The sequence below is a fragment of the Alligator mississippiensis genome, chromosome 4, assembly GCF_030867095.1.
Source record: "Alligator mississippiensis isolate rAllMis1 chromosome 4, rAllMis1, whole genome shotgun sequence".
NCBI lineage: Eukaryota > Metazoa > Chordata > Crocodylia > Alligatoridae > Alligator > Alligator mississippiensis.
The window spans coordinates 152,901,637-152,923,320 of NC_081827.1; the positions used below are offsets into that span (position 1 = coordinate 152,901,637).

The 21,684-nt window shown below is 48.7% G+C and overlaps 1 long non-coding RNA gene across 2 annotated transcripts in view; it reads right to left on the reverse strand.

Annotated features, from left to right (window-relative positions):
• Positions 1-21,684, reverse strand: part of LOC109286377 (uncharacterized) — a 77,067-nt gene that overhangs the window by 46,193 nt on the left and 9,190 nt on the right. Inside the window, exons 2-4 of one of the 2 annotated variants that reach the window (XR_002094386.2) lie at positions 17,936-18,073; positions 6,456-6,532; positions 56-2,631 (exon numbers count right to left, since the gene is read on the reverse strand). This is a non-coding gene — a long non-coding RNA (uncharacterized LOC109286377). Of the gene's footprint in view, positions 1-55; positions 2,632-6,455; positions 6,533-17,935; positions 18,074-21,684 lie in introns of those variants that run through there. The other variant, XR_009461959.1, reaches the window with a different exon arrangement.

A 21,684-nucleotide genomic window follows, 5' to 3' on the forward strand; every position in this document is an offset into this window, starting at 1 on the left:
TTTATAACTATTGCTTAGCTCTTGGCCTCAGTTGCATTTTATGTTTTAAAGGCTAATCATTTCATAGGCATTCAGTTTCACAGGTTAATCATGTTTTGTGGGGAAAAAAGTGCTTCCAATGTGTCAGTTTTAATTCTTTCTCAGGTAGGTTCAATGACTGTTCCATTGTTTTATGACAGGAGGGAAGGTAGATAGGAGTATGTCTTGTATGCTTTGCTTTAGTTGACATAAATAAACAGGACATCACATCAAGTTCTTTCTTGTGATATTTCCTAAGGGAGGCAAGAGGCTGGTCCACCTCATGGCTAATCCACTGAGCAGGAGGAAGCATTTTCCTATGCAGATGCAGAACAGAGTGCTGCCTCATTTCTGTTTCTTCAGTTAATAATTTACTAATGAAAAACAGGAACTACTTGTGTCAAGTGCCCCATATTTCACATGAGCTATACACTGATTCTAACAATGATGTCTTGGCAGATGCTAAAGCCGTCTGCAGTCTAACCTCTTATGTGCAGTCTGGAACCGCCAAAGCTCTTTATTATTATAACTGTCTTTGATTTACATTCAGTTTATCATTTTGACTTCAGATGTAGATTTAGCTTTTATAAGTGTCCCTGACCAAAAGGAGTGGGTTAAGACCATTTTTAACTGCCAGTCTGCAAACTTTTTACTGGCAGCCAAACTTTTTTACTGACATGCTTTGCATAATGTAAATGTAACCCTTCTCCCAGGCCTGGACAAGGGCTGGGTTAAAATTGAGGGGTTTAACACCAATCACAGTGAAAAAGTTTGGATGTCAGTAAGAAGTTTGCAGATTATCAATAACAAGAAATGTTTGGGATGGCAAACTTGCTTGACTGCAGCTATGGCTTTATACTGTACTGTCTTCCCAGGGCTCCCCAACTCATTCCCACAGCCCCAAACCCTCAGCCACACTCTGCTGCCCTACCACCCCAGCCCACCCACCAACCTTACCTCCACTGGCTCTGCCTCCCACCCCAGCATGGATCTGCATAGAAGGGGGATTACTGCCTGCCTACCTGTGATCCAACAGTGTTACAGGCAAGTGATGGGACACAGTAGCAGTGCATGGGTGAGGAAAAGGGGGCATTCAGGGGACTACAAAACCCTAAAGGCTGCTTGCTGGGTGCTGCACTCCTGCTCAGGGCACCAAGTAGTGCTGCTCTGCTCTGTCTGTCCATCAACTTCTAGTTGCTTAGTTTTTGTATGAAAAAGGATCCATTTTTTAGGGACTTCACACACAGGCATTTTTAGCCTTGTTTTTTATAGACTATCTGCAAATATACAGACCATTGGCAAAGAATCCATGTGTCTCTGGGCCATGTATATATGCACACATGTCAGCCCATTAGCTCTTCTCTAAGACTCTTTGAGCACAGGCATGCGGATGGTAGGGCATAGACAGACTTTAGGGCCCTACTCTAATTCATGACACTTTACATAAAGGACCATGAGTTAGAGCTCCTTCCCCAACCCAACAGATGTTTGCCTATTGGGGTGGGGGGGCTGGGGCCAGCCTGCACGGGTCCTGGCCAGCAGGTGGAGGTGCTCCAGCAGCCTATGAGGAGGCTGCCAAACTGCCCCTCTCCCCATTTCCCCCCATCTTAATGTAATACCTGATTTAACCAGGGTTAATTTTTCATGCGATTGGCGATTTTAAAAGTGCTGCACAGCCATGCGTGTGTGTTAAGTAACAGCTGTAGAGCAGTTTCAGGAGCCAGATGACTCAAAACATGTCACTTTAGCCTGAGCTCATAATGTCATCACAGCATCTGATGAAGTGAACCTGGGCTCACAAAAGCTTATGCTATACATCTCTGATTTAGTTGGTCTATACGGTGCAAATCTACTCTACCTTCTGAATAGAGGAGCCAGGCAACAGGTCCTGGATCTGAGGATGCTTTGCTTTGCAGGGGCAGTCACATGTCAAGCTCCTGCAAGAAGACACTCAAACATTTGGTTTTAATAAGTGTAAACATAGATATTCTGTCAGTTAAAGTCCTGCAGAAACAAGAGAATCCCAGTAAAAATTGAATGGCTCAGCAAAGAGTTTAGAGTGGGCTTAGGCAAGATGAACTTTTGGGTAGGCACATTAGCAGCAGCAAAGTATGGTCCCCACAGCATGACATTGCTATCAGGTTGATGTGCTACTAGCAGGGAAATGATGAGCACAGTGTAAAGTTTCATGATGCCACCATAACTCCAACTATAAAGCTAGCTCAAGGGGACAGAATCACATGACATGGCTGAGCTCCACAGGTCAGCTGACATTAAAAAATGGCTTGCAGAGGTAGAAAGCATTCAGGGTCTTCTCTGTGCATGTAGGCAGCAAACATATCTTTGCCCAAACTCAGCTGATGGGAGATATGGATTGCCAGGAATACAGGCACGAAGCTGATGCTACCCCACTTACCACAATGCTGAATGCTGCCTTCCTGTCAAATCTCATAATAAATATGCTCACCAAATATCTCTTCAGAAGGATCCAGCAGAAATGGACCAAAGAGTGTAGTACTAGATTGGACCTTCTGGGTGACTCCATCTAGTATTATGGCTTCATATGGAATATTTCCTGTGCTGTGGCCATTCACTCCCTACTTCCAAAACCCCCTGGAACAGCGAGAAAGTTCATGAAGTGATTACCCGTGGTAGGATGTATCTGGCATAGTAATTTAAATTCCAGCACATGATTTATAGACCATAATCTTTGACATTCATTAAGGTGCTGGTGTTCAGATTGCACAAATTCAATTCTAATTCTGGCCTTGTAATAAATAATGTTCCTTCACTAATGGTTCTAGAGGTTTGACATCTTCCACTGTTAATCAGTCCAAAGGTGCAGGCACAGGAGTTTGTGCACAGGGCCCCCCTGCTTGCTCCCCGATGGACCCAGAAGCAGACTGGAAGTACTTCTGGTCCACTTCCAGGTTCACCACCGAGCACATGGGGAGCCCACCACGCTCCTGTGGGATGCTCTATGCACCCCAACATCACAGCATTCACAAGCTGTGCCTGGTACCTTGAGGTATGTAGAAAAAACTTATAAAGCTGTGTCTACGGCCGAATTGCTGATTCTCCAAATCAGCATCGAATCTTCAGATTCAGTTTTGGCCGGATCGAACTGGAGACAGTGATCCAAATCAATGAATCGAATCACTGTCTCTGATTCGGGCCAGATCCAAATCAAATATGGCCCATTTCACACACCCCTAGTGGTCAAGGCTAGAATACAAATTCCCTTCATTCTAGGACAGCATCCTTTTCACTGAGCCACAGTCCCTCCAGGTTGCACTCTTCCTCCTAGCCCAACATTTTTCTCTCTTGGTTGAACAGTGGGCTGGGTTCAAGAGGAGGGCTGGAGAAGCATCTTGGTAATGCTTAACTTGTAGCCTGGTGGTTAAAATGCTTTGCTGAGAAGTAGCAGAGGAGGGTTTAAGCCTCCTTTGTGTGAGGGGGATGTAAAAACCTGGGTTTCCTTTCCCTGAGCAAGTGCCGTTACATCCTTTTCCATCATCTAAAATCTGCTTGTGTGGTTTTACTGTGGCCAGAGTTTTGGTATTACACATATGCCTGGGCAAATTCTGTTTCTGTGCTCAGTGACCCAGGCAGCCAGAGTACAGCCTACTGTTTATGCTTAGTAGGGAGCCACGTAGTGAGCGTTGGTGCTCTGAAACCCAAACTGTGCATAAATGCCAAATCTGCAGTAACTATTCTCCAACCATTTGGGTTGGTCTAATAAAAGATATCAAATTCACCCAAGGAACCTTGTCTGCCTATGTCCTTAGACCAACACGGCTACAACCCAAACCCCTGCAAATCTGCAGTTAGGCAGCAAGTATCACTTTGGTATGTGTAGGTGAAATAGGGTTTAGTTCTTCACATGTGAAGCACCAGAGATGGAGTTGAAGAGTCCTCTTGAAGAAGGGGAGCTGGACATGTACTAGTCCTGCTGAAGAGCTAGTACATCATCACAGGCTTGTGAGCAAATGAAATGCTCTTCATCTTTGACAGAAAGATTCATCTGTGAGCAGGAGCTGCTTCCATCTGGGTCACACTGGTGACAGTGGGCACGTCTACATGAGATGCTTTACTGTGCAGTAGATTAATATACTGAATAGTAAGGCATCATCATGTAATTGTGTGCAACAGCTACTGCACAGTAACTTAAGCTAACGCGCCATTTTCTACTACCTGTTGAGACTCCCCTGTCCCTTGTGGCCCCCTGCTAGTGTAGCTGACTGGCAGCAAGTCAGTTTTGGTACTGCACAGTAGCTAGTGCCTGGTGCTGTTCTTGTGGGGCAGCTGGCAGCGAGTCCCTGGCTGGGGAGGAGTTCCCTATCCAGCAGGGGCCTGGCCAGAACTGTCCCACTTGTGGAGCTGTCCTCTGGAATCCCTCCCCAGCTGGGGTTTCACTGACAGCTGTATGTCATGATGTACATCGGGCCAGGAGAGCTTTGCCAGCTGTACCAGCAGCTGTCTCCTGGCCCCGTGCATGCTGGGTGGGGTCCCCCATGCATATGAAGACCCCTCACGCTGTGCATGGGGCCAGGAGACTGCTGCAGCTGACAGAGCTCTGCTGGCCCTATGCACATTGGGACCCGCCGCATGCCCAATGCCAACCCTCAGGATAGCGCCCCGGGGGAGCCTGGAGCTCCCCCTGGCTGCTGTAGTTAGGGCAGAGCAGGGCAGGAGCAGCTCTGAACCGTGGTGCTTCTGTTGGGGGAAGGCTTACTGTGCAGTATTTTACTATGATATAGGCTTTACTGTGCAGTAAAGTATAGTAAGTCTATATTGCATTAATAGCCTGTGTAGATGCCCCCAGTGAGATTTTTTTCAAGTGCTTAAATGGCGTGGAGGTACCCAACCGCCATGGAAAGTCAATGAAACTTAGCACCCAACTTTCTTCCCAGCTTCCTGAAAATCACCCTGCAAGACCAGAAACTAGAGTCTCATTTTTTGTGTAAAACCTCATGGGGTTGCCAGCCAGAAATAATGATGCATTCTCTTGGATAAGAGTCACCTGCTATATGCACCAAGCACAAAGCCACCTCTTAGCCATATCACAATAATTAATCAAGATGCAACTCAGGAAGGTTTCATGAGAAGCACAATTAAGAGAGGCATGAGAAACCACTTAGCTTCTAAGGCCTCATCCACGTGAGCAGGGGTATGCATTTGCAGCAGTACAAATAGTAGCAATGCAAGTTTGTGCACACCCTTACCCATGAGCTTTGCAGTGAGACACAATGTTCCATTGCTCCATGTGCTGCAGTGGAGGCTGGCTGGGGCACAGGGTAGCCAGCAGGCAACCCCTGCACAGATGCACTGTGTGCCCCAGGCAGCTGGGGAGCAGCACTTGGAGTAGGCAGCCCAGGGCTGCCTGCTTTCCTGTCTCTGCGCACTGCAGAGCTCCCGTGCTGAGGCACCCTGCACCCAAACCAGGTGCTTCCTGGATGGCTGGAGCACAGTGTGCCTGGAGATGGGGGAGCAGGTAGCCCTGTGACTGCACTGTGGAGCCCCCACACTGAGGCATATGGAAACAGGGAAGCAGGCAGTCCTGAGCTGGCTGCTCCCCTGACTCACAAGGCACACTGTGCCCCAGCCAGTTTCTCTGCAGCTGGCTGGGGCACAGCGTGCCTCAGTGCAGGGGCTCCACATGCCTCAGTGTGGGGACTCCTCATCAGAGCCCCTGCGCTGAGGCATGTGGAGATAGGGGAGCCCTGAGCTGCCTGCTCCCCTATGTCCATGTTTCCCCCAGAACACACCACTTTGGCATGCTTTGCACTGCTTTTTTTTTCTTTGCTACCAAGAAATCCCAGTAGCAAATTTTGCCCTGGCACTGCAAATTAGCAGGGCCGCGTACAGTTAACATATAATGCATGCAATTTATGGTGCTGCGAAGAGGTTCGAGGCACCACAAACTGCACATGCCTGCATGTCTGGATCCAGCCTAAGGTGCCACCTTGCACTGCCTTCTATGGGAAGTTGGAAATGGGGTGGGGGGGGAGGGCAGAAATTATGCAGTATACACAAATAAAGATAATACATTGCACTCTTACCCTACCCCAAACAGCCTTGAGAAAAATCTGAAGGATACCTGGTTTGTGAAGTTTCTCAGGCCCAGGGATCACCCTGCTCCCGTTTCTTCTCTGCATTGCATTCTGCATTTAATGCACTGTGTAAAGCCCTACACTGTATTAACATAATCCCAAACTGGAAGTGTCTTAGTAGGAGTGACCCACACACTCCTTTCTCTTACCAGTCATTACTACAGAGAACCAGGATTGTCAGGACAGTGCAAAGCTGAAACCCATCCTTTTCCTCAGCAACATCCTCTCTTCCTCTAAGAACTTCACCCTTTACAGCTAGACCAAGTACCAAATCTGGCAGAAGGCTTGTTTTCTCTTTCCAGTTGCATTTCGAACTCCAGTTACCTTGCTCTTGGCTTCTCTCCCGGATTCTGCCCTTTTCTTCCCTCTTCCCACAGGCAAGGATTCCAGCAGGAGTTCACCTGAGGGGAAGGTACATGAGCACAAGCACTTACATCCAACCTAATTCTCCTCCCTTTCTGCATCATGAATGCCAGTTGTCACCATCTCAGCATTAGTCACTTCCAGCTTTTGCCAAGTGCAGATAAAGTGCAGTGCTGGGAACAATATTGACACAGCTCTAGTCTCAGAGCTGGACTTGGGCATCAGTCTAGTGCTGGTATGCAGTCAGCAATATTAACTACTTGCTTCTGTCCCAAGCAGAACCTTCTATAGCCAGGAAGACCATGAAATCTCTTAGACATCATTATGAAAAGCTATTTACTAAATAAATGCTTAAATATTATGGTGCTGGATGCCGGAGCTAAACCCTGGAATGGATGAATGGCAGCATACAGCAGTGGAAGAGACACAGGAGCCTTGTGGTTACCGGGAGATGCTTTTCAATGAATGTACCACCCACCTGTACAAAATCCCAAGTCTGCTAATAGCAGATCTCATGAGTGGCTTTATAGCTGCAGAGGCAGCACCACCTGTTCCTTCTGTTAATTAGAATGGGTTTACATTATAAAAGGTAATGTAGAGATGCCTGAGTGGTAGCTCATGTGCCAGGGACAGTCTAGTCAGACCAGTATGGAACTCTGTGAAGGCCAATTCCCCTGAAAGAAGGTCTGCACCAATACTTTGGTTCATATCGTATCGGCACCGATCAAAGGAAAATTGACATTATCGCCAATCGGCTTTTTTTGGCCAATGTGCCCGATAATGTCATTGATAAATGCTGTGTGCATGTGTGCAGCTGCAGCATGCACACAGCCAGGAGTACAGCCCAGCAGCTTGGAGAGCAGCGTCCAGACAGTAAATCTGGGAGAGGGTGGGGGTCAGATCCAGGCCTCTACAGCGAGGGACAGAGTGGGGCTGGAGCAGGGCCAGGTGCTGCCCAGACAAGGCAGCGTGGGGTGCGGGACAGCATCGCAGGTGGCTTGTCTGGGGGACTTGGGGGGATGGGGAGGGGGGTGGCTCCCACCACTGTGCACACCCTCAGGGGAGGCATGGGGTGGGGGGGCACATGCCCCCTGGATTTATGCATGGGGTGTGGGTGGGTTGCCCGCTACATGCTTGGGGCTGGGGGGGCCTGGGCTGGGGCTGCGCTCAGGGTGGGTGGGGGCGGGGTGGGCAGCAGCAGTGGTGGGAGGGGGGGCTCTGGTGAATTTTGGGGTGGCTGTAGCCCACTCCGTAACCTCCCCCCAGTGCTGCTGGCCCCGAGTGTGTAGCTTCCCCCTTGCCCTGCACACAGATCTGGGGGCCACATGCCCCCCGCCTGCCCCGGAGGTGCATGCAGCAGTGGGAGCTGCCCCCCTCAGGACAAGCCACCTGCTGCTCCATCCCACTCCCTGCCCTGGCTGGGTAGCACCTACCCCTGCTCCAGCCCTATTTGCTCACTGCTGAGCCTCCATCTGCTCCCTCCTACACACACCCTTTCTCTCCCCCACTGCTCTCCAGGTTGCTGGACTGCATACTGGCAATCAGATTGGTATTGGCCGATATGGCCGGTTAATAATTGGCTATCGGTATCTGCCAAAAAAATCTTTATCAGTGCACCCCTACTGAGCATGTATGTTGTAACAGAAGTCAAAAGACATACATAGGTGTTCCAGGGGAATTCTGCCAAGGGAGCACTGTCAGTATCTGGAAATCAGTCTGGCACTGGTGGGACCAGACCAGACTTGCACTGGGAGTCCAGCTTGGCAAAGCTAGAACCAGGCCAGACTGGTGCTGGAACACTAGTACATCACTGCTGAGATAAGAGTGGCAGGGACAGTATCAGAACATATCAGCTCATTCAAATTATGCTAATAATTTAAAATTAGAGATGCAAATGAGGGGCAGCTAACAGCTGGCTAATAATGATCTCATCCTGGGAGAGTCTGTCTTTGTCTTATCAAGGAAACCCACCTTGTGGGGCTGTGAAGTGTCTTGACAGCCCTGGGGAATGATGGATGGGTTACTTTGTTTTCTGAGTAAGATGCTGAATATTTTATGAGCTGCCTCATTTTATTTCTGACCTGCCTTCCACATTTTCCAATCTGTCACCATTGCCAGACAATTTAATCACTGTAATGAGACTGTCACAACAGAGCAGGCTCTGCAGCCATCTGTACTGGGGTGGCTGGGGCAGGGCAGGGCAGGGCAGGGCAGGGGAGGAAAGAGTGGACTATTCCTTCTCTCTGTTGCCCTGATCTAGAGTTTGTCTCCTTCAGCCTCTCTAGGCAAATAACCATCCAGGGTATAAATGGTATATATTATTCCAGGCCTGGAAACTTGTCCACCCTGGGCCCAGAAGTCTAGTTTAGAAGTAGGTATAACCAGGCAATTATCCCCAAGTGCAAATCATCAGTAAAATTTGAATCCAGACACAGTAGCATAAGACTGGAAGGGGTCCCCTGGGCCATCAAGTCCAATCCCCTGCATATACCCACAAATTCTCCTCAAATCACCACTTCAAACCTTCACACACAACCACAAGGCACACTTCCTAAAACACCACCAACTCCTTCTACCATGCCACAGATAGCAGGGGAATTGGGCAGGGATAGAAGGGCAATGCCAGGGAAGCAGTTGATTAATATATGCTCAGAAGATCCTAGGAAAATGACCATGCTCCATGCTACAGCAGAAGGCAAACCCCTGACAGCATCAGTCTCTCCTAAGGGAAAAACTCCTTCCTGACCCCAAATTTGGCAGTAAGTGAGACCCTGAACAGATGTGCAAGACCTTCTAGCCAGGAACCTCTAGGTTTTCTAAATACCAGAAATAGCATCAGTTAAATTCTCCAGCCTCTGCTCCAGCCAGCATCCCAGGATGGAGATAGATGTAACATATGAAACATTTCAAAGTGCAGCTGCATTTAGAAGTTCTTAAAAAAATGTATGACCCTGTAGCGGGTTTTCCCTCTTTTAGCTCAATCCTGGAGCCAGCTTGTTCATAAAGTCCAGGCAGCTCTCATTTCCAGCCCATTTATTTGACAGGAGGAATGCTTGTCCCCACAACAAACAAGGCAAAGAGCAATATAAACAGGCAAATGAACAAAAGCAAAACCTCTGGTCTTTCTTTATACCTTGGAAGAGAGGCAACCTAGGTTCAGTGGTTGTCCCTCAGTATACTTTCCTCATCTCTCTATCCCCTGCAACTGGGCTTCAGCTGCTGAGCTGTGCATCTCATTACAGATCCCCTACTGCACCCCTGGGGCTGAAGCTTTCCAAAATCACTGCAGTTACAGGTAACATCTTGCTGTCTAACCAGTGGGTGTGACAGGGGCCTGTGATGACTTGCAGTTTTTCTACCTCCCAACACAGACAAAGGTGGGGATGGAGGGGGTGGCATGGAGCAGGGTTGACTTTCAGCATGACTGCAGCCCCCAGTTTCCCAGGTGTTGCAGCTCTTTCCACCCTCAGGGGGTAGAACCAGAGCACCGTGAGATGCTGCTTGACTCCTGTCATACTCCATAAAGCATGCATTCATAACCTGAAGCACTTAATTTAGAAGTGTTTCTAAATCAGGGGTGGGCAAAACATGGCCCGTGGACCAGATCTGGCTTGCCGGGCCATGCTATCTGGCCCGTGGGGCCCCACCAAAAAACAATTATTACCGGCCTGTGACTGCCCTTCTGAAAGCCAGCAGGAGGTGGGTTTTCAGAGGTCGTGCGCCATTGACCTGGGCAAGCTCTGTACTTCCACCTCCATGAGGCTCCTGGCACTCCATTTGGGAGCCCCATGTGGAGGCACTATGGGTACACTGGTATATGGGTTGGCTATCAGATCAGCACCGATAAAAGGAGAAATGACGTTATCGGCTATCGGCTTTTTTGGGTTGCTGTAGCCAATAAGTATGGCCGCATGCCTGGAGCACCCTGGTGAGCATAGTCTGGTCCCCATGCTCTGCTGCCCACCCAAGCCTGTGGCAGACTACAGGTCCTGGCAAGCAGGGGGAGGGGGCACAGGGGAGCAGTCACAGGGAGCCACACTCAGAAACAAAAGGGACCGTTACCAGCTCCGCCTGCTGCTACTGCCACTATGGTGACGTCGTGCGCGCAGCAGGGGCCTGAGCACTGGGGCTGGCATGGAGACATTGGGCTGGGCTGTGCGCACGTGGGGTAAGGCACTGCACGAGGGACTTTCCACTTCACCGGGCACTGGGTGCCTTTGTAAAAGTGGCTTGTCCCTGGCGGTTGCAGGAGCTCAGTTGTACAGGGTCCACTAGCGCTGAGGCAGCAGTGTGCTCTGGGGCTCCAAATGAATCCGACGCCGCTGTCTGCATGAGGGTCTGCCCCACCCGCTCAGGACAGCAGCACTGTGTGCTTGCACCTACCCTCTTCAGCATGGTATTCTCTGCCATGCTGTCAGATGCTTTCCAAGATAATGACCTTGGTATGGTGATCAGGTACCATTTTGACAGAGACATCTTCAGCTTGCGCAGGCTCCGAGCAAGCTTCAAAGTCCAGACAGCCATGCTTCGCAACTTCCTCTTCACTGATAACCATGCGTTATGCACAGGCTCAAAGCTAACATGCAACAGTCCATGGACCTATTCTTGTCAGCCTGCAACAACTTCGGACTCGCTGTTAACATGAAGAAAACCGAAGTGTGTCTGGTACAACAACCCAGGAACCACATGCCTCAGTTAAAGGCCAACAACTGTCGATGGTCAACAAGTTTGCCTATCTAGGCAGCATGCTCTCCTGTGCTGTCCACATTGACGTCAACGTGAGGCTAGCAAAAGCCAGCGTGGCCTTTGGCAGACTCTGTAAGTCAGTCTGGGACCGCAGAAGCATCAGAATGTCAATGAAACTGAAGTTTTACAAAGCCATCATTTTTCTGATCCTCCATTATGCCTGCGAAATCTGGACCGTCTACCAGCAACAAGCCAAGAAACTAAACCACTTCCACCTGTGCTGCCTACAAAAGATACTAAAGATCAAGTGGCAGGACAAAAATCCCGGACACTGAGGTGCTCGGAAGATCGGCTCTCTGCAGTATCCACACCCTGCTGAAACTGACACAGCTAAGGTGGGGCAGCCACCTTTCAAGAATTTCCGACACTCGCCTGCTGAAGAAAATCTTCTATGGCGAACTGTCAAATGGAGTACACTTTCACGGCGGACCAAAGAAGTGGTACAAAGACACCTTAAAGGTGTCCCTAAAGAGTTTTGGCATCGACCTGGAGTCGTGGGAGCAAATCGCTAGTGATCGTCCATCCTGGAGGTCATTGGTCCAGAGCAGAGCACTGGTCTTTGAGCAGCGGCGCACAGCAGAGGCAGTGAGGAAGCGTGTGCCTAGGAAAATGAGGACCTCTCATGTCCAGCCCTTGTCACTCTCCTGCTCCTGCTGCAGCATATTGTTCAGGGCAAAGACTGGGATCATAAGTCACTTGCATACCCACGCAACCTAGCCTCCAACCCCCTCCTTTTTCCTCTTTCTTCTTTCTCTTTTTTCCTCTCTTTCTCTTTTTTCCCCTCCCTTTTTCTTTCCTGCTTCCTTTCTCTTTTCTCCCCCTCCCCCCCGATGTGGTCATCTTCACTTGCCACACATTGGTACTGGCCAAGCCCCATCCCTCCATAAATCCCCCGCCTCACATGTGCATCCCACCCACACCCTCCACACACAATATACAAGAGTAGGCCTTTATTTTGATCTATCATACAATCACCTCTATGTATGCTATGTAAACACATGTAAATCAGGACAAAACATATTTTGCAATAAAATATGTTATAGTAGCCGTTTGATTTTAGTATATGATATGGTCTTTTCTGGTTCTAAAATGGGGGTGGGGGGTCAGGGGGAGGAAATGACGGTGGCGGTAATAACTTCTGATGGCAAAGGTCAGGAGTTAGGTGGGTAGGACTTCTGGTCCCAAGATGGTGTTCAGGGGGTGGGGCACCTGTCAAAGGGCGAGGCTACCCTTGTGGCCCTTGACAACTCACCACAAGTTGTTAAGCGGCCCTCCAGCTGAAATAATTGCCCACCCCTGTTCTACATAGTACCAGTTTACTTCATGGACATTTTGGAGCACATATGATTTATCCTTTGAATTGCTTCAAATGCATTTCAAGCGCCACAAATGTTATGTCTGTCCATACCCCAAAAGGCTCAGATGGTGAACATTTTTGCTTCTCCACCCCTGAAACCAGTAGCATTCACAAGTGGAATTCCTTCCTGGCCCCTACTGGTGACTAGCAAATGCCCTAAAACATGGGAGTACCAATTTTCTTCCATACTGCAAGAGAGTTACTTCTATACCCAACAAAGGGACACATCTGCTCCTAGTATAAAGCTCATTGATAAACATGTGAAAATGGGATAGGTCCTAAGATGGCTCCCTGAAGAATACCAGTGGTAACCACTCTTCAGCCATATAACTTCCCTTCCCATATAGCTTGCTGGAGTCTCCCTTTGAGTTACACATTTGGACTGGGAGCTCTTTGGAGCTCAGTCTATTTCATGTGCCTGCACAACACCCAATACAGTGAGGCCTTGAAATAGTCTAGGCCAGTGTTTCTCAACCCATGGGTCATGACCCAAAAGTGGGTTGCAAAAAATATATGAAAGGGTCATGAACAAACATAAAAAATGGATCATATTTTACATACATTTTAAAAAAAATAAATGTTGCTTGTGCTTCGTTATATGTTAGCTCTGCATTCTAATAAACGGATCTACATTTAACGTTTGCTGTGGAAAAACGTGAATTTTCTGCTTTAAAGGAGAAAATCACAGGGGGAAACAGCAGGTTTCTGCTTGCAGGCTGGCAGAGTTCTAGCCTGCAAGGGGCTGCTTGGAGCGGGGGGAGCAGGAGGAGGGTGATCAAGCATGTGGCAGCCAGGCACTATGGAGAGCAGGACCCACAGCTCCCTGCAGATAAGTCTTATGGGGTGAGGGGAGGGAGCATAGATGACATGTTGGGTGAGTGGTGGGGCACAGGTGACGCATCAAGGGGACATGGGGGCACTTGCCCCCTCAGATTTGTGCGCTGGCAGTAGCACAGGGGTGCAGTCTGGCTGGACTGGCATAGACAGGAGCTGCCTTCATGGCCCAGCAGGCAGGACCTGGCATGGGCGTGCGAGACTCGTTGCTGCCACCACTGCTGCTGGTACCCCCTCACCAGCCGCACTGCCAGCAGTGTGAGGAGTAATAGACAGGGGAGGCCACGCTGCTCTCACCTCATCTTGCCACCAGTTGCTTGCACAGCGGGCTGTGGCTCTAGCCACCACCATAGCTGAGCTGCCTCTGCTGCTTCCCTCAGGCCGTGACTCTACCCCAAGGGGAGGTGGGGTGGCAGGCAGCCCGAGGGGAGCAGCAGCAGTGACCTTGGCAGTGTGGTTGAGTCATGACCTAGCATGTGAATGGCTGGCGGCACAAGAAGGTGAAAGCAGCACGGACCCCCAACATATACCCCCACTCCCCACACACCTACACCCTGACCTACACACTGGGGGACTGAGGTGTGGGGACAGGGGACAATGGGTTGGGAGCGAAGGGCACCAGCCAGGCTGGTGAGATGGGGGCCTGTGGGTTGGGAGTGAGGGGCACTGGCAGGGCCAGGGGGCTGTTTTCTACTGAAACTATTTACTGGTCGGGACTGGCCATCAGTGTTTACAAATGGGTCCTGGTACAAAAAAGGTTGAGAACTACTAGTCTAGGCACTCCAAGAACTACAGTAACATAAATCTGAGTCTCAGAGAATTAACTGATGCTGATAAGACATGCTGTGGGGAGAGGTCTTTGCAGGGGCACAGGTACCTCATTTCATTGCTGTGGAACGAAATACAACATGGGTATGGACCTGTGATCCTAGGAGATGGCTTGATAGCCTTAAGGCATTTCTAGCAATCCAGTTCAGGCCTCCCATTAACAGAGTGGACTCACAGCTGCAGCAAAGACTTCAGATTACTCCTGGATTTCCTGCCATGTCAGTCAAATGTGAGCCATAATGTTATACTGCTCGAGGTTTTGGCATTTAAATAATGTGTCTCTGGGGCATGAAATGACAGTGTCCCCTCTCAAAAAAATATGGTGTGCTCAGTGTGACTATTGCTAATTAGACAGGCTCTGTTGAGAAGGGCTCTGTAATTTCTGGCCTGCTCCTGTGTGAACCCCAGCAGGATTCTTGGCAGATCACTGTTGTTTGACAGGTGTGTGCTAATCTGAAGATTACAGAGGTCTGTCATTTCCTGTGGCTCCCAATGAGGATGAAAGAGCTCTATTAGCACATCCTGTCCCATGAAAGGTTTAATTCTGAATGACAAATTCTTACATTTAATACCTTCTAGAAATCCTTCTTTGCTTAGTGCTCTGGTAGGGACAACAAACTTGTGCACTACTTGCCACTCCAGGAGGGCTGCCCTGCAGAAGTACTATTGGGAGAGCTGAAGTGAACCATTGTCGAAGGAGAGCATCGTCTCCTTACAGCCAAATCAGAGGTATGAGAGTCTCATTCCTGCCTTCATTATACTAGTATGCAAAACATTTCTGAGCTGGGAATCAGAACTCAAATCAGAGACTAGGAACTTCTCTGGCTGACTTTCTGTTTATAGCATGCTGGGTTCTGACTTCAGCATGTAATGGTTGCTCAGTGATTTCTATTTCTCTGTCTGTCTTTAAATCTTGCTCTGTTTCCCTGCTGGCTTTTTTTTACTATGAGCATTAGAAGAAATAATTTTGTGCAGAAAATTCTCATGTTGGTTGAGCTCCTGGGAAATGGCTGCACATCTTAGTTACACACGCAAATCTGTGAATGTCAGATCAGGCTCAGTCACTCCCTCCCAGTTGCACTGTACTGTCCACAGGTAAAAAGCACCCGTTTCATTAAAAGTCATATGCCCAGCTTCCATTAGCTGCAAACTGTGCCTTTGAATATCCCCCTGTAGCACTGGATCTTTACGAATCACCAACCTGGTCTTCCCCACAGGGTTGTCACTGTACTGTCCATTAACTTACTTTCCTGCCATGACTTGATATTATTGGGGTAGCTAGGAGTGTGCCAATAAAGATTTTCTAGGGTGATACTGATAGCCGATTATTAACTACCGATTCAATAACCGGTTTACAGGAATGCAGCAGGGAAGTGTGGAGAGCAGCTCTCTACAGGTAAGTCTGTGGAGGGGAAGGGGCATAGGGAAAGGAAGGAGCATGGGGGTGCAGATTGAGGCCCCCACAGTGAAGGTGGGAGTGGGGAAGGGGGTGGAGTTGGAGACAGTGCCCAGCCAGGGTGGTGCATGGGACCTGGGGCCAGGGTGGCTGCTGCAAGGGCTAGTTGCCGGGCCGCAGGGAGCTGGAGCAGTCTGCTGCTAAGAGCAGCAAATCTGCTCCCAGGTGTAGATTCACCCTATGAATTAAAATGTTAAATCAGGTTGCTAAGGAGGCATTTTGGCAAAGACTGGGAGCCCCAGGCTCCCAAGCCACTTCAGCATTTCCCTATTGTGTGAACAGAGAGGTTGGCTATGTAAATGAGCTATCACCATCACCCTTGTTTCTCAGTGGCTAAGCTTGCATGCCTTGACATGGGATTATACAGAGCTAAGTACAAGTGAATATTGATTGTGGCCTTTGGTTGCTAAAATAACCAAATAATAATAATAATGACAACTTTCAGGGGTTCAAGCACTGTCCCAGCACCATGTGAATCACTGGAGTCTGCACTCTGCTCTACTGCTGCCCTTCTGCCAGCTTGTGACGCTGGTTAGCTACGTTCCCCTAGTACATTATTCCCTGGATTGTTCACATACAGGAAGGGTGAAATCTTGCTACCTTTTATGCTCTAAAATGTCATTTTCCAACAGCATACTTCCAGCACGTACAATTTGTGATTCTATTATCCCTCACTGTGGATGCATAAGCCTCCACATGACTACTGGGCATGTGCAGCCTAAGGGCAGGTACATAAGTACACACTAGGCGTAAGTCCCAGAAAAGAGAAGCACCCTCTCTTTTTTCACCCATAGTAGCTGAGGGGTGGGTGGTTATCCAGAAAATAAGATAATTGGGCTGTAGAGTCTAGACCTGGCCCTCACCCAGGGAGAATTTGAACCCATATCTCTTCTACAGAACTTTAAGCTTCACAGGTCAGGCATTCTTTTGAACATGCTCCATTTCAATTTGTACTGAATAGTCCTTGGATAGAGAGCACTAGGAAGTCTCTAACCCAGTGGGACCAAGGCTCCAGGCTAGAATCCATAGCCTAATTCCTTCTAGCCACACATCCTCTTGCTTCTTGCCTTCCTCCTGGCCCCCTATATCTTCTTCTCTTAGCTGCCCAGTGGACCAGCTTCAAATGGATCACTGGAAAGGAGTATGGGTAATGCCGGACTTGTGGAATGATGGCTATTCAGACAGACAGGTTTAAATCATTTCTGGGTGAGAGGATATTTAGAACTCAGACATCCTGCTCCTTGGGGAAATGCCCTACTCACTCAATTATTAGCACTTAAACAAGGGAGGACTGCCACCCTCCCCATCATCTGGTGTCTAACACCCTCAACCATGAAATTTTGTCAGGCTACAATTTCATGACTAATGCATGCCATGGAAAAGGGTGAAGCAGCTCTGCGAAGCGATGACTGGTGTCAACCGGCTGACCGAAGAAGCGGTGCTGTACGGGCATGGCACCAAACACCAGGGGAACCTGTTGCCCTGGTTTGACCAGTTTGCGTCCTGTGTCAGGAGCACCTTGTGGAAGGCCAGGAACCTCCTGTTGTACAGCCACACAGACATAGAGGTAGTAGGCTGTGGAAATGGCATTGAGCAAACTCCAGACCTACTACCAAAAATCGGTAGTGGAGGATGGAGAGGATGTGGCCAAAGCCACCTGGCACAGAGACATGTGGCACAGGACCTTCCAACTCCCCCCTGAGCAGAGAAGGGGGCAGTGACAGTGAGGAAGATACAAGTGGAACTGAGGATAGTGACAGTGACAGCAGCAGCAGGAGCTGGAGCGATATAGAGGACAGGTGAACTGAGTATTTGACCCCAGAAGCGGGGTGGGGATGGAAGGGTAGGGTTGGTTGGTCTGAGGGATCAGGAGTTGCTTGTGTGTGTAGCACGCAATGCAGATATTGTAACGGGTTTGAGTGGCCAGCGGGCCTTTGTACGGGTTCGCGGGTGTGGTTTTTGTAACGGGTGAAGGTTTTCTTTGTGGAGTGATACTCGGAGTGTAGAGACTATATACATACACACATACACATACACACACACATATTTTTACAAGGAAAAAAAAAAGCATGCCCAGTATACGAGCATACACAGTTGCCTACCTACCCAGCCATTGCATAGCCTACTAAGCATAGTCAATAGCTATGTGGACACTTTGTGTTCATAGTGCACAGGTAATAGAATTGCAAATTGTGTGTAAATGCCAAAAATGCTACTTACATGCGTGTGTAAGTCATTTAGGTGCATATATGTACTGTGAACCCAAGGGATCCATTCAGCTGCAGAGAGATGCTATCCCAGGTGGATTGACAACTTTTCTGGATCTTATGCTGAATAAAACCTCTTGTGTAGGTGTGCCTGTTGGCAGAAGATTTCATTTAACAAAAGACATACTTAATAAAGAAAACAAAGATTACTTTGTATGTGGGAAGAGATGAAATGAAATTGGCTTTAAAGAAGCCCCAGAGGGAGCTTTGCTTTTGGTGATGAGATTCCAGTTGTGTGTTGGCTTTTATAGCAGCTTTTGCATATAGCCCAAATCTCTGTTAGCACATTTTGCAGCTGCAGAATAATAACAATCTGGATGGCTGCTGTGGGTTGGCCTGAAGTAATGATGCTCCCTTAGCAGATCTCCTTGTATCTCCTGCATGAGAAGCTGTTTTCAAACATATGCTCTTGTTTATTGCATCTCCAAGAAGGCAACTAAATTCTTGTAGCAAGAAAAGTCTGATGCTGATTTTTCAGCAATGAGAAAGGCATAGACTTGCAGGAGGACCTTTGGGAAGGAGCCATTCATTTACAAGGAAAAATTGTGAGTCAAATTTTCAAAAAGTGCTAACTAAGAGATTTAGAAAGACAAATTCCAGTGAAAGTCAAGGGCACCTATGCCTCTAGTCACTAGGCACTCTTGAAAATACTACACTAAATCTGAATTATTGGCTTAATCACAGCTAAGAAGGCAGTGTGGTCTGGAACATCATTATACTCTAAAATAGTAGTTCTCAACCTTTTTAGACTCAAGGAACCCTTGGAAAATGCCAGCTCTTTGCTTTCACTCATTTTTCGACTACAGAAAAATAGTAATTCTTCTTTGCAATGAACTCAAGAAGACCACAACAGGGCAGGATGTTTTTGACACTGTGCAACATCTCTGGGTTTGTTTTGTGAATCCTGTGTAGGTGTTCGCATACCTCACAGTGCTAATATTGCAAGGCACCCTTGAATGGATTGCATGACATCTCAGTGTGCCACAATACACTGGCTGAGAATCACTGCTCTATAACAAGGGTGCTTAACCTTAAGCCCTCAGGCCAGATGTGGCCTGCAGAGAATGTCATCCAGTCTGCTGTGCTCCCCATGTGTCTGAAAATTTGGCAGCAGGGGAGCAGTGGCAAGCATTAATTGCCACCCCCGTTGCCACGTTTTGGGACCTGTGGGGAGCCCTGTGGGCCAGAAAGCATGGCCCCGTGTGCTAGATAGAGCAGATGGGGCAGGGTGAGGTGGGATGGGGCAAGGTGGGATCAAAGCAGTGGAAGGTGGGATTAGGGATACATGAGGCAGGATCTAAGACAAGTGGTGCAAGGTGGGATCTGGGCATACAGGACCAGATCTAGGCAGGACAGGGCCAGATCTGGGTGGCATGAGACCTGATCTGGGCACTCAGGCCCTAATTTGGGTAGTGCAGGGCCTGATCTGCAGCATAAGGTTAGATCCTGGAAGTGCATGGCTTGATCTGGGAAGCACAAAAACCTGGTCTGGGCGGAATGAGGCTGGAACTAAGTGTATGAAGCCAGATTGTGTGCACGGGGCCTGATCTGGGTAGTGACCCTGCAGACAGTCTGTGAACCAACCTCATGCCACTCATCTGGCTCGTGAGGTCAAAAAATTGAGCACCACTGCCCTAAAACTTTGAAAGGACAAATCCCAAGAAAGGAGAGGAATTGTTTAGGGTTATTCAAAATGGTGTCACTTCAAGTCATGAGATGGATGTGAGAAAAGGAGAATGTCAGGAAAGACCTGGAAAATGCCATGCCTGGGGCATCTTCTTCCCAAAAGGAGCAGTAGCAGAACTTTGGCCTGGGAGATTTAAATCGAGGCTAGGATGAAACCCTATGAGAATGGTTCTTTGTTGGCTAAGGGGGCCAGAACCATGCGGGGCTTCCCTAAATTTGTCATTACTACTTTAGTGCGAGTAACATACTGTATCCTGCCAAGTTCCAGGAGCATCCCAGTCATATGGGGTTTTCCTTAAGTCTCTCCCTTGCAAAGTGGAAAATGAGAACTAAAAGCAATTAGAAAGCAACAAAAATCATGGCTGCTGCTGCAGTGTGACAGCAAATAGGGTTACAAATACAAGTCCTTGTTCTGGTGTTCTGCAATGGTTGAGCCAGGAGGCTCCCTTCACACCTTGCCTCGTCTCCACAGGCATTCAAGCACTGCAGCACTGTATGCTGTGAGAGATCATCTTGCTAGCGTCACCTGATGCAAGAACTGTCCTCTTGCCACAGGAATAGAGAGGTCAAAAATCTTTCCCTTCTACAGCCATGCAGCATAAACAGCACAGGGCATGTTGTCTAACATGGCAGATACTGCTATGAAAAGTCACTGTTGTTTAACTAGCAGAGTGACTGCTGCATTAGAAATGCATAATAAGACAGAGCCTCTTACAAAGAGAAAAAGTTTTTTCTTAAAACAAAGTAATGTTGGTACCTGTTTCCTGAGAACCAAGAAATTGTAAAAACTTCACATCTATATGGCCAGTGAGAATATAATTTCATAGTTTCATAGTAGGTAGGGTCAGAAGGGACCTGAGCAGATCATCAAGTCCAACCCCCTGCCATGGCAGGAAAGAATGCTGGGGTCAAATGACCCTGGCAAAGTGTCTATCTAGCCTCCTTTTAAAGACCCTCAGGGTAGGAGCGAGCACCACTTCTCTTGGAAGTTGGTTCCAGATCCTAGCCGCCCTGACTGCGAAGTAGTGCCTCCTGATATCTAGCCTGAAACTACTCTCCGTCAACTTATGGCCATTATTCCTTGTTACTCCTGGTAGTGCTCGGGGGAACAGGGACTCTCCCATTGCCTGCTGGTCCCCCTTGGCCAGTTTATAGATGGCCACCAGATCCCCCCTCAGCCTTCTCTTGTGGAGGCTGAACAGGTTCAGGTCCCGTAGCCTCTCCTCGTAGGGCCTGCCCTGCTGCCCCCTGATCATGCGAGTGGCCATCCTCTGGACCCTCTCCATGCTGTCCACATCCCTCCTGAAGTGCGGTGCCCAGAACTGGATGCAGCACTCCAACCGCAGCCTAACCAATGTCATATAGAAGGGAAGGATCACCTCCTTGGACTTGCTCGTGATGGATCTATGGATGTATGACAAAGTGCAGTTAGCCCTCCTGACTGCGTCCCTACATTGGCGGCCCACGTTCATCTTGGAGCCTATAATGACTCCAAGATCCTTTTCTGCCTCTGCACTGACGAGAAGGGAGTTCCCCAGCCTGTAGGTATGCTGCTGGTTCTTCCTCCCCAGGTGCAATACCTTGCAACTTGTCAGCACTGAATCCCATCTTGTTCTCATTCGCCCACCCCTGTAACCTGTCCAGATCCAATTGCAGCCTGTCCCTCCCTTCTAGCGTGCCCACTTCTCCCCACATCTTAGTGTCATCTGCGAATTTGAACAAGGTGCTTTTCACCCCCTCGTCCAAGTCACTGATGAAGATGGTGAACAGTGCGGGCCCGAGGACCAAGCCCTGGGGGACCCCACTGCCCACATCCCTCCAGGTCGAAAATGACCTGTCCACCACCACTCCCTGGGTGCAGCCCTCCAGCCAACTGGCGACCCATCTGACTATGTAGGCATCGACACCAGAATCTCCTAATTTTTTAATGAGAACGGGGTGAGAGACAGTGTCGAAGGCCTTCCTAAAGTCCAGAAAGACTACATCCATTGTGACACCTGCATCCAAGAATTCTGT